General features: G+C 40.9%; 1 protein-coding gene across 1 annotated transcript in view; it reads right to left on the bottom strand.

The window, feature by feature from the left end:
- Positions 1–8,914: 8,914 nt before the first annotated feature.
- The window catches only part of ddb1 (damage-specific DNA binding protein 1), an 11,525-nt gene continuing 11,257 nt past the window's right edge, over positions 8,915–9,182 (bottom strand). Inside the window, exon 27 of the mRNA XM_083552865.1 lies at positions 8,915–9,182. This exon is cut by the window's right edge and continues 287 nt beyond it. The gene's annotated coding sequence lies outside the window, so the exon portion shown is untranslated.

Below are 9,182 nucleotides of genomic sequence, written 5' to 3'. Positions count from 1 at the left end.
TGTGTGTGTGTGTGTGTGTGTGTGTGTGTGTGTGTGTGTAAATTGCGGGAACTATTTAATACCTTATTTAATGTTTATAAATGATAAATAAATACTTTAAAATTCTAAATTATAATTATACAATTTAATTATAAAATTATATTTAATTCCACTTTATATTGTGGGCAAATAAATAATAAACAATAAAAAATGATACAATAATAATTATAAAATGTATTAACAATTATGACTTTATAAAAAATAATAATATTACAAAAAGTAACAAAAAATAGAGTAAACAATTTGATTAGAATAAAATCATAGAATCCTAGTCAGTGTCCAGCTGCAAAATTATTGGCACCCTGTGCAAGAACTAGTATTTAAAAAATTCTTCATGTAAATCATAATGAAAGAAAACAGATAATGACTCAAAAATGAGTCAAAAAATATCAGATTTAACAATAATACATTAGAATTAATAATAACAACTTTTATTTTGAGGAATAAAACGCAGACAGGCATTGGTGCTTGTTTTAGGTTCCGTGTGTGGAATCTCCTCAGAGTAGATGTTTAAGAGAAAGTAGAGAAAGTTGAGTTCAGGGAATTACAGATGGTGTTACACCAAGATCACTCCTTTATTCATTTTATAGCTGAAGAGCTCATTTTTCTTTAAAAGGCCAAAAATCAGACCTAATTAAATAAAAAGGCAAAATAAATGTTAAATTCTACCAAACATTATATTCAAAAAAAAGTTGGGATCTGGATCGTCACTGACGGCCATCTTTAAAATGTTTACAAATGTTTTTAAACGTTTTACTGCGTCTGAGCGTCTCATCACTGTACAGCTTTTCTCATGGCCCAAATCAAAGGTCATCCCTCAGCCTGCAGGCTTTAGTTTGGGCGTCTGTGTTTTATAGACACTGAAATCAGTAAGAACTGAGCGCAGCCAGATAATTCCCCTGTCAGCAAAAAAACATGATTCTGCTCTTTGGAGGAAAAAAAAGAAAAAAGGAAGAACCATTTACCAGGAAACGCAGTAAATCCAAGATGGAGTCATTACTGAGTTTATTCCTGAAGAAAAAGGAATGAATCTGTCAGAAGAGATGTTAGAACTGTGTGAATGTGGAGAAGATGAGCAGTAGATGATCGTTAGAAGGTTATTTAGAAGAGAACAAGATGTTTTAAGGCTGAAACATTTATTTACATTTACAGCATTTAGCAGATGCTCTGTTCCAGAGACACGGACTAAAAGAGACTAAAACTCTGTTAGGGGAATTAGAGCACTTTGTTTATGATAAAACATAAAAACCCACAGAAACGCGGAAGAAGTGCAGGGTTTTGTGTTTCAGGGCTTCACCCAGTGTTTGGAGGTGTTCAGATATCTAGGGGATGAGATGGTAAAAGTTCACACATCCTTCACTCAGAAGAAGTGCAGCACTTTTTTACTCAAGTTAAAGTAAAGAAGTTTGTGCTCTGACGTGTTCTTCAGTAAAAACTAGTGATTATTACTACCTGTTTTAGTGTCACACTGGAAACTGAACCTCACCTCATATTAATATATTAATTTAAAATGTTCTCTAATGAATGTATTCAGACTGAAGATCCACCATGTAGAACACAAGCAGAGAGATGATGATGATGATGATCAGGTGATCAGGAACGTCTCAGTCATGTTCTCATCACTGACTCCCTCTGTCTTATCCACGTTAACCCCAGACTTCTTACTGCCTCCTGCTCTGCTCACTGTGAGCTTCAGAAACTAGTCTACATCTGTGGTGTGAGAGAGACAGGAGATGATCCACCAGTGGACTGAAAAATCAGCGTAATGACAGGAAACAGGTTGATGAGCTGAAAACGGTGCAGTTGAATAGTGAAGTAAAAAACTGATTCCAGAAAAATCTACTTAAGTGCAGTAACGAAGTATTTGGACTTCATTAATTTCACCTCTGGTGCCAGAACAGAGAAGAGTCTTGATGTATACTGACCTCATCCCCTGAGAGAAGGTGGGACCAGTCAAGCAGGGCTGGAAGATCTCAGTGTGGTGCAGAGCGAGGAGTGATCAAAACTTTGAGGTAAGAAGGTGCTGGATTATTTTTTACTTTGTAGGTGAACATAAGTATTTTGAATCTGATGGCTACCGGAAGCCAGTGGAGGAAGCAGCAGTGGGGTGGAGTGCGAGAACTTGGGCAGGTGAACAGTGCGGTTTTGGATCATTTGCAGTGGACGAATTGTTTTCAGAGGTAAACCTGAGAGCAGAAAGTTGACTAGAGACTGAACAAGCACCTGAGCAGCCTGTGTGACCAAATCCTTCTGACGTTGTTTTGAAGGAATCGACAAGAGCGAGTTACATCAGTAATGTGGAAAAGAACACCGAGGCTGTGAGCCGAGGCTGAAGTGGAGATCAGAGAGTTAAGTTGAGTTTTAACTGATGAACTAATCCATGCTGATTCGTCCAGCAGACATGCAAAGATCACACGGACCAGCCTTCGCTCCACACGTGCATCAATGATCCTCGTCCCCCATGACCCTGTCGCCGGTTCACCACAGTTCCTTCCTTTGATAGATTCTGACCACTGGAGACCAGGAACATCCCACAAATCCTGCAGTTTTGTAGATGCTCTGACCCAGACGTCTAGACGTCACAATTTGTCAAAATCCTTACGCTCGCCCATTTTTCCTGCTTCTAACATCAACTTTGAGGACAAAATGTTCACCTGCTGCTTAATAAATAAATCCACCCACTAACAGGAGCCATGATGAAGATCATCAGTGTTCTTCACTTCACCACTCAGTGTTATAAACATGTACACTGTTCAGTATATATATATCCCTATATGTTCATCCCTAATGAGCAAACCAGTGGTGATGGTGGTGAGGGAAAAACTCCATGAGATGGTCTGAGGAAGAAACCTTGAGAGGAACCAGACTTGTGGTGACACAATGTCCATTCATTACAGTGGATGTTCTCAGCTGAGTAAACTCCCAGTGCAGCCAAATCGTGTGTGTGTGTGTGTGGGGGGGGGGGGGGGGGAATATTATAGCAAGAAGTTCAAGTGGACGTTATAATTAAGATTAAAGTCCATTATTTTTTTAAAGTAAAGTTTTTTAAGGTTTGTTTTTTTCTCCGCTGGATTGAATTGATGTTATTAGAACCAGAACTCAGCAGTTACTGTAATTATCCTCTGAACAAACACTTCAACCCCTGGGGGGATTTACATAAAGACAAATGAGGGAATCATTCCTGTTGGTGAAACACACACACACACACACACACACACACAGACACACACACACACACACATGCAGCTCGGAGCTCTGTGTTGAAGTCTTCTCTATCAAAGTGACATTTCAATTTGAAAAATTCATGATCTCGGTGTCACGCTGCTCGGCAAAGTTGTATCGGCTGCATACAGAGTGGAAACGTGGAGGATGGATGGATGGACTCCTCTCTCGGGTTCTCTCCTCCCTGCTTCTCTCTCACTCCGTCTCTGTCATTCATCTCCTCCATAACTCGTATGATCAATAATGCATCCCGTGTTGCTGCTGTGCCGCCTCCTTCCTCGAGCTTAATCAATAAAACATGCGCTACCTGTGCTTCCGATCCACGTTAGAAGTGAAGGCAGTCACCCAAAACCTGCTCCGGCCTCAACCAAACAAACCTGAAGCACAGGAACCTGAGGAGAACCATCTCCATGTGGATGAAGAAATTAAACTGGACTAAATTTAATTAAACATTCAGCAGGAATTCTTTTCCTCTGATTTGAACTGATATACATTCAGACACTAATTTCTTATAGATGAACAAAACTTCCCCACATCAGACAAGCAGGAGAAGGAAAACTCACACCATCACAAGATCACCTCAACATCTTTATACTCAAATGATGGTCAGTTCTGTAGCCTTCACTACATTACATTTATTCAATTTGGTCGACATTTTTATCCAGAACGACTTTCAACTAAGCAGTTAAGAGATAAGGGCCTTGCTCAAGGGCCCCAGCAGTGGCAGTTTAGTGCTGGGATTTGAACTCATGACCTTCCAAGCCAAAGTACAATGTTTAACCACTGAGCTTTGACCATGATCCGTGTACAATCTGATCTATTTTATAACACAGTAAGTTCACTTTTTATGCAACCAGAGGAACCCTAGACCTGCTTTAGTAAACGCCTCCTAATAAATCTTTACTATTATGTGATTGCTGCATCCACTATAGTATTTTAGAGAACCACTGTTTTGAAAGACTATTTAAGTGTTGAACTGCAGGTCTTTATGTTCCTGAATGAGTGCTGAACTCAGAACCACCTCCAGAGCCTCTTTCAGAAACGCCCCGATTGTTTAAATTCTCACCTCGTGCTACGCAGTCAGTTGTCAAGACACTCAGGCTGAAAAGTGTCATAACAACCACGTAAACAACACAAAAAAAAAACGTTACACCAAACATGATAAAGTCAGTCTTTAAGACAGCTGATGTCTGTTAGAACAAGCTGCTGGAAGTGTTTCTGTTCATATCAGAGTTGATTTTGTCGCTGAAAACAAAGGAGGCAACGTTCTACAACGTTCTTCTTCAGGATGACTCAACAGAAAGCTTGCAGTCGAACAAACCAGTGATTGGCCAGAAGGAGCTAAAAGTGTTATGATCGCTCCTTTAAAACCTCTGCCTTCAGCTGCCACGCTGGACCACACCTTTACCACTTTCACTGCAGGTGGTGGGTCCACCTACACCTTCAGAAGAATGTGTCCCATCCAGTCCCCAGAAGCCAGAGCTTGCAAGTGGGCCACCTCTCCATCAGTCAGGGCTCCAGAATTTGATCTTAGTTTCCATATTCCAAGCGAGATATCTGGATCTTTTGGTTTTAATTAATGAAGATCTATGAAGCACTCAGTCTGACCACTCACCTTTAACCAACTGAATGTGAAGCAGCCAGAATGAAGGTCAGAACTTCAAAATCTGAGGCCTTAGGTGGAACTCCTTCTGTCTTAAGCAAAGGAGTTTAATTATGTCTTTTTTTAATGAGGGTGTGAAGAAGCAAGAGATTGATCCAGGATCATCAGTCATGGAGATATTGTAACGACGATCTACATTCTATCCCTCACCTGCTCTGGGCAGTGACCAAAAGGAGGTTGTGATATAAATAGCTGAAAAAACTTCCTCTAGATGACCTTAGAGACCAGTGAGGAGCTCGAACATTTGAGGTGCAACTCTGTTGTTGTTCCTGTGCAAAAAGGAGGTGGATTGGAAATGTATCTATGACGCCTTCCGGACACCTCCCTGGGGAAGAGTTTCCGGCATTTCCAAAGGGGAAAAAGACCCTGGGGTGGACCAAGATCTAGACTGAGAGATTATGTCTCTTCTGGCCTGGGAGAACCTGCGTGTCTCTGTGGGGGAGCTGGAAGAGCTGGTCTCAGCATCTCTGCTCAAATTGATGTCCCTGTGACCCAGACATGAATCTGATGGATGGATGGCAAGGTATCATTAAAGGTCTAGGAGTTTCTCCAGGTTTCACAAAGTCAAATTTAAGACTTTTTAAGAAACATTAAGAATGAAATTTAAGACCGTTTCACAAAACTAAACTTTTTCAGACCCTGTAGAAACCCTGGTTATAAAACATCCATTTAAATTTCAGAAGAAAAACAAACCTGGATACGTTTCTTCTTTACAAACTATCAGGTTTGTGTTTCCTGCATATTAAACAGTTTTGTCCCAAATGCCTTGAAATTCTGCTGCTGAATTTCTTTATCCAACTTAGAAATGCATTTGTTCCTCAACATTTGCGACCCGTCCAGGCCCGAAGGCGGGGAATCAGCCTCGCACCATTACACTTGCTCCCTGGGGCTGCATTCAGGAGGAGGCGGTGATTCTGCAGTAATTTAGCAAAAAAGATCAACTCACACTTCATTTCTCCACTGAATATTGCTCATCACCGGAACATACAGGTGTGTATTCTCGATCTTTGGAGACCAGTCGCCTTTTCCTTGTTAAACTTCTCACTGATGTTTTTTTTTCCAGGAGTGAGTCATGAACACAGAAACGTATCAACTGTCAGCACAGCATTCTTCGTCACTTGAGGATTATTCTGTGTGCCCTTGAAGGCATCTCTGTAGGGGACTTTCTCTAAGGGAGCGTGGCATCATCTTTAATTTGCCAAACTGTTCACTGATGGTGGGCCAAGCTTCCAAAAATCCCCTTTGAAGTACTTTATAATCTTATGATCTATAAAAATCCTGAACACCCTCGTGAGTTTTTCATTTTCTTCCTCCTTGGCAATCTTTTTACAAGGCCGTATCATCCTTCAGAAGAAGTCTGTTGAGAGAAGGCTGGAAAACAAATGTTTGTGCAAGTCGTTTATTAAATACTGGAACTACACAGTTATTTATTGCCGGAACGACCGTGTCATGTTTACTGATCCATATGCACTGAAACATAACACTACATTTCTAATAAAGCTGGATGGAATGCACTAGGAGGGGTTTGTGTGATGATGTAATGTAATGGGAGGGGTTTGTGTGATGATGTAATGCAATGGGAGGGGTTTGTGTGATGATGTAATGTAATGGGAGGGGTTTGTGTGATGATGTAATGCAATGGGAGGGGTTTGTATGATGATGTAATGCAATGGGAGGGGTTTGTGTGATGATGTAATGCAATGGGAGGGGTTTGTGTGATGATGTAATGTAATGGGAGGGGTTTGTGTGATGATGTAATGCAATAGGAGGGGTTTGTGTGATGATGTAATGTAATGGGAGGGGTTTGTGTGATGATGTAATGCAATAGGAGGGGTTTGTGTGATGATGTAATGTAATGGGAGGGGTTTGTGTGATAATGTAATGCAATGGGAGGGGTTTGGGTGGTGATGTAATGTAATGGGAGGGGTTTGTGTGATGATGTAATGGGAAGGGTTTGGGTGGTGATGTAATGTAATGGGAGGGGTTTGGGTGATGTAATGGGAGGAGTTTGTGTGATGATGTAATGTAATGGGTTTGGGTGGTGATGTAATGGGAGGGGTTTGTGTGATGATGTAAATGTAATGGGAGGGGTTTGGGTGATGTATAATAATGTAATGGGTTTGGGTGATGATGTAATGTAATGGGAGGGGTTCAGGTGGTGATGTAATGTAATGGGAGGGGTTTGGGTGATGTAATGGGTTTGGGTGATGTAATGTAATGGGAGGGGTTTGGGTGGTGATGTAATGTAATGGGAGGGGTTTGTGTGATGATGTAATGTAATGGGAGGGGTTTGGGTGGTGATGTAATGTAATGGGAGGGGTTTGTGTGATGATGTAATGTAATGGGAGGGGTTTGGGTGATGATGTTATGTAATGGGTTTGTGTGATGATGTAATGCAATGGGAGGGGTTTGGGTGGTGATGTAATGTAATGGGAGGGGTTTGGGTGATGTAATGTAATGGAAGGGGTTTGGGTGATAGTGTGAGGGGTTTGGGTGATAATGTAATGCAATGGGAGGGGTTTGGGTAATGATGTAATGCAATGGGAGGGGTTTGGGTGATGATGTAATGCAATGGGAGGGGTTTGGGTGATGATGTAATGCAATGGGAGGGGTTTGGGTGAGGATGTAATGTAATGGGAGGGGTTTGGGTGATGATGTGATGTAATGGGAGGGGTTTGGGTGATGATGTGATGTAATGGGAGGGGTTTGGGTGATGATGTGATGTAATGGGTTTGGGTGATGATGTAATGTAATGGGAGGGGTTTGGGTTTTGGGTGAAGTATTGGGAGGGGTTTGGGTGATGATGTAATGCAATGGGAGGGGTTTGGGTGATGATGTAATGTAATGGGAGGGGTTTAGGTGAAGTATTGGGAGGGGTTTTGGCTTTAAGGTGCTGCATGTACACAAGCAAAAAACCTTCTCATGTCTACTGGCAAGGTTCTGGTTTAAGAGATGATATAATTTCTGCACGTTTACTGTGTTGCTCTTTTGCATTATACTTGCAGAAAAAGGGGAAAACATGTTCCCTAACAGCTCTAAGTGATCTGGTCATAGACTTTTAAAGAAAAAATAAATTCATTTGAGAAACATCGATGCCCTCTGCTGGCAAATAGAAGAAAATGACCACATACTGAATTGGGTACAGAATCACCAGAAGCTGATGACCAGAGAGAAGTAAGACAATAGCATTAAGTTAATTCTTGCAAGATTGGGACATAATGAACACCCAGACCAGGAGTAGTTTAAGGATTATTTTCTCTGATTGCAGTAACTTGATCATCAATTGTCTTGTCTGATTATAAAAACACTGCCTTTATATATATTTATAAGTTTTGTAGAGACATGGCCATAAGAGAGGCTTTTTAAACTTCCCATAACACATTTGCAGTTATAATGACCTCCACTCTTCTGAGATGTACCACTAGATTTCATGGAGATTTCTGCTACAAGGGCGTCAGTAAAGTCAGGTACTGATGAAGGTGAGAAGGTCTGGGGTACAGTGTTCACATTCACCCCAAAGGTGTTCAACTATAGCTGGAGATCTTCCACGCCAACTCATGTAAAGCAGATGTTCATGGAGCTGGTTTTGTACACAGGAGCATCATCATGCTGGAACAGGTTTTGGGTTTTCAGACTCAAGTGAGAGAAAATCTACTCCTTTGCTACTGCAATTAAAAGACGTCCTGAACGATTCTGTGCATCAAACTTTGTTGGAGAAGCACTTATAGATGGAAACATGTCAATTATTAACTTTATTTAACTTACAACCAAGTCATACTGTGTATCCATTTAAAGTAAGGGGGGGGGGGGCTCCTTATGTAAATATGAATCATACATGATTTATAAATAAACAGTGGTTGCTATAGAAACGATAAGTAGAAATATTGGTGAAATCAGAAACCAGACTGATTTTTTTTTTTTTAAACTTAAAAAGTAACAAGAAATCCGAGTTTTTTCCTTGTCGATGATAGAAACAGACAGATCGGAATGTTTACTGGAGCAAGCTTTATTAAAAGCAAAGAGAATATCGAACAAAAACATCACGAAGGAAAGTCTAAGTCATGTGATCAGCATCCTTCTCGAGTCTTTCACGCAGTGCCGTTTTAAACACGAGGCCCTGATAAAGCAACGTGTTTACCCTTTCATCCCTCGACTCTTCTCTCTCACTCACTCACACACACACACACACACACACACACACACACACACAAATACAAATTAATTCTAATGATCAGTTCTACAAACCTGCGCGCGCGTG

This window comes from Silurus aristotelis (genome assembly GCF_946808225.1).
Source record: "Silurus aristotelis genome assembly, chromosome: 10".
NCBI lineage: Eukaryota > Metazoa > Chordata > Actinopteri > Siluriformes > Siluridae > Silurus > Silurus aristotelis.
Note: the sequence above shows the minus strand (reverse complement) of the source record. Positions and strands in the feature narration are given on the sequence as shown.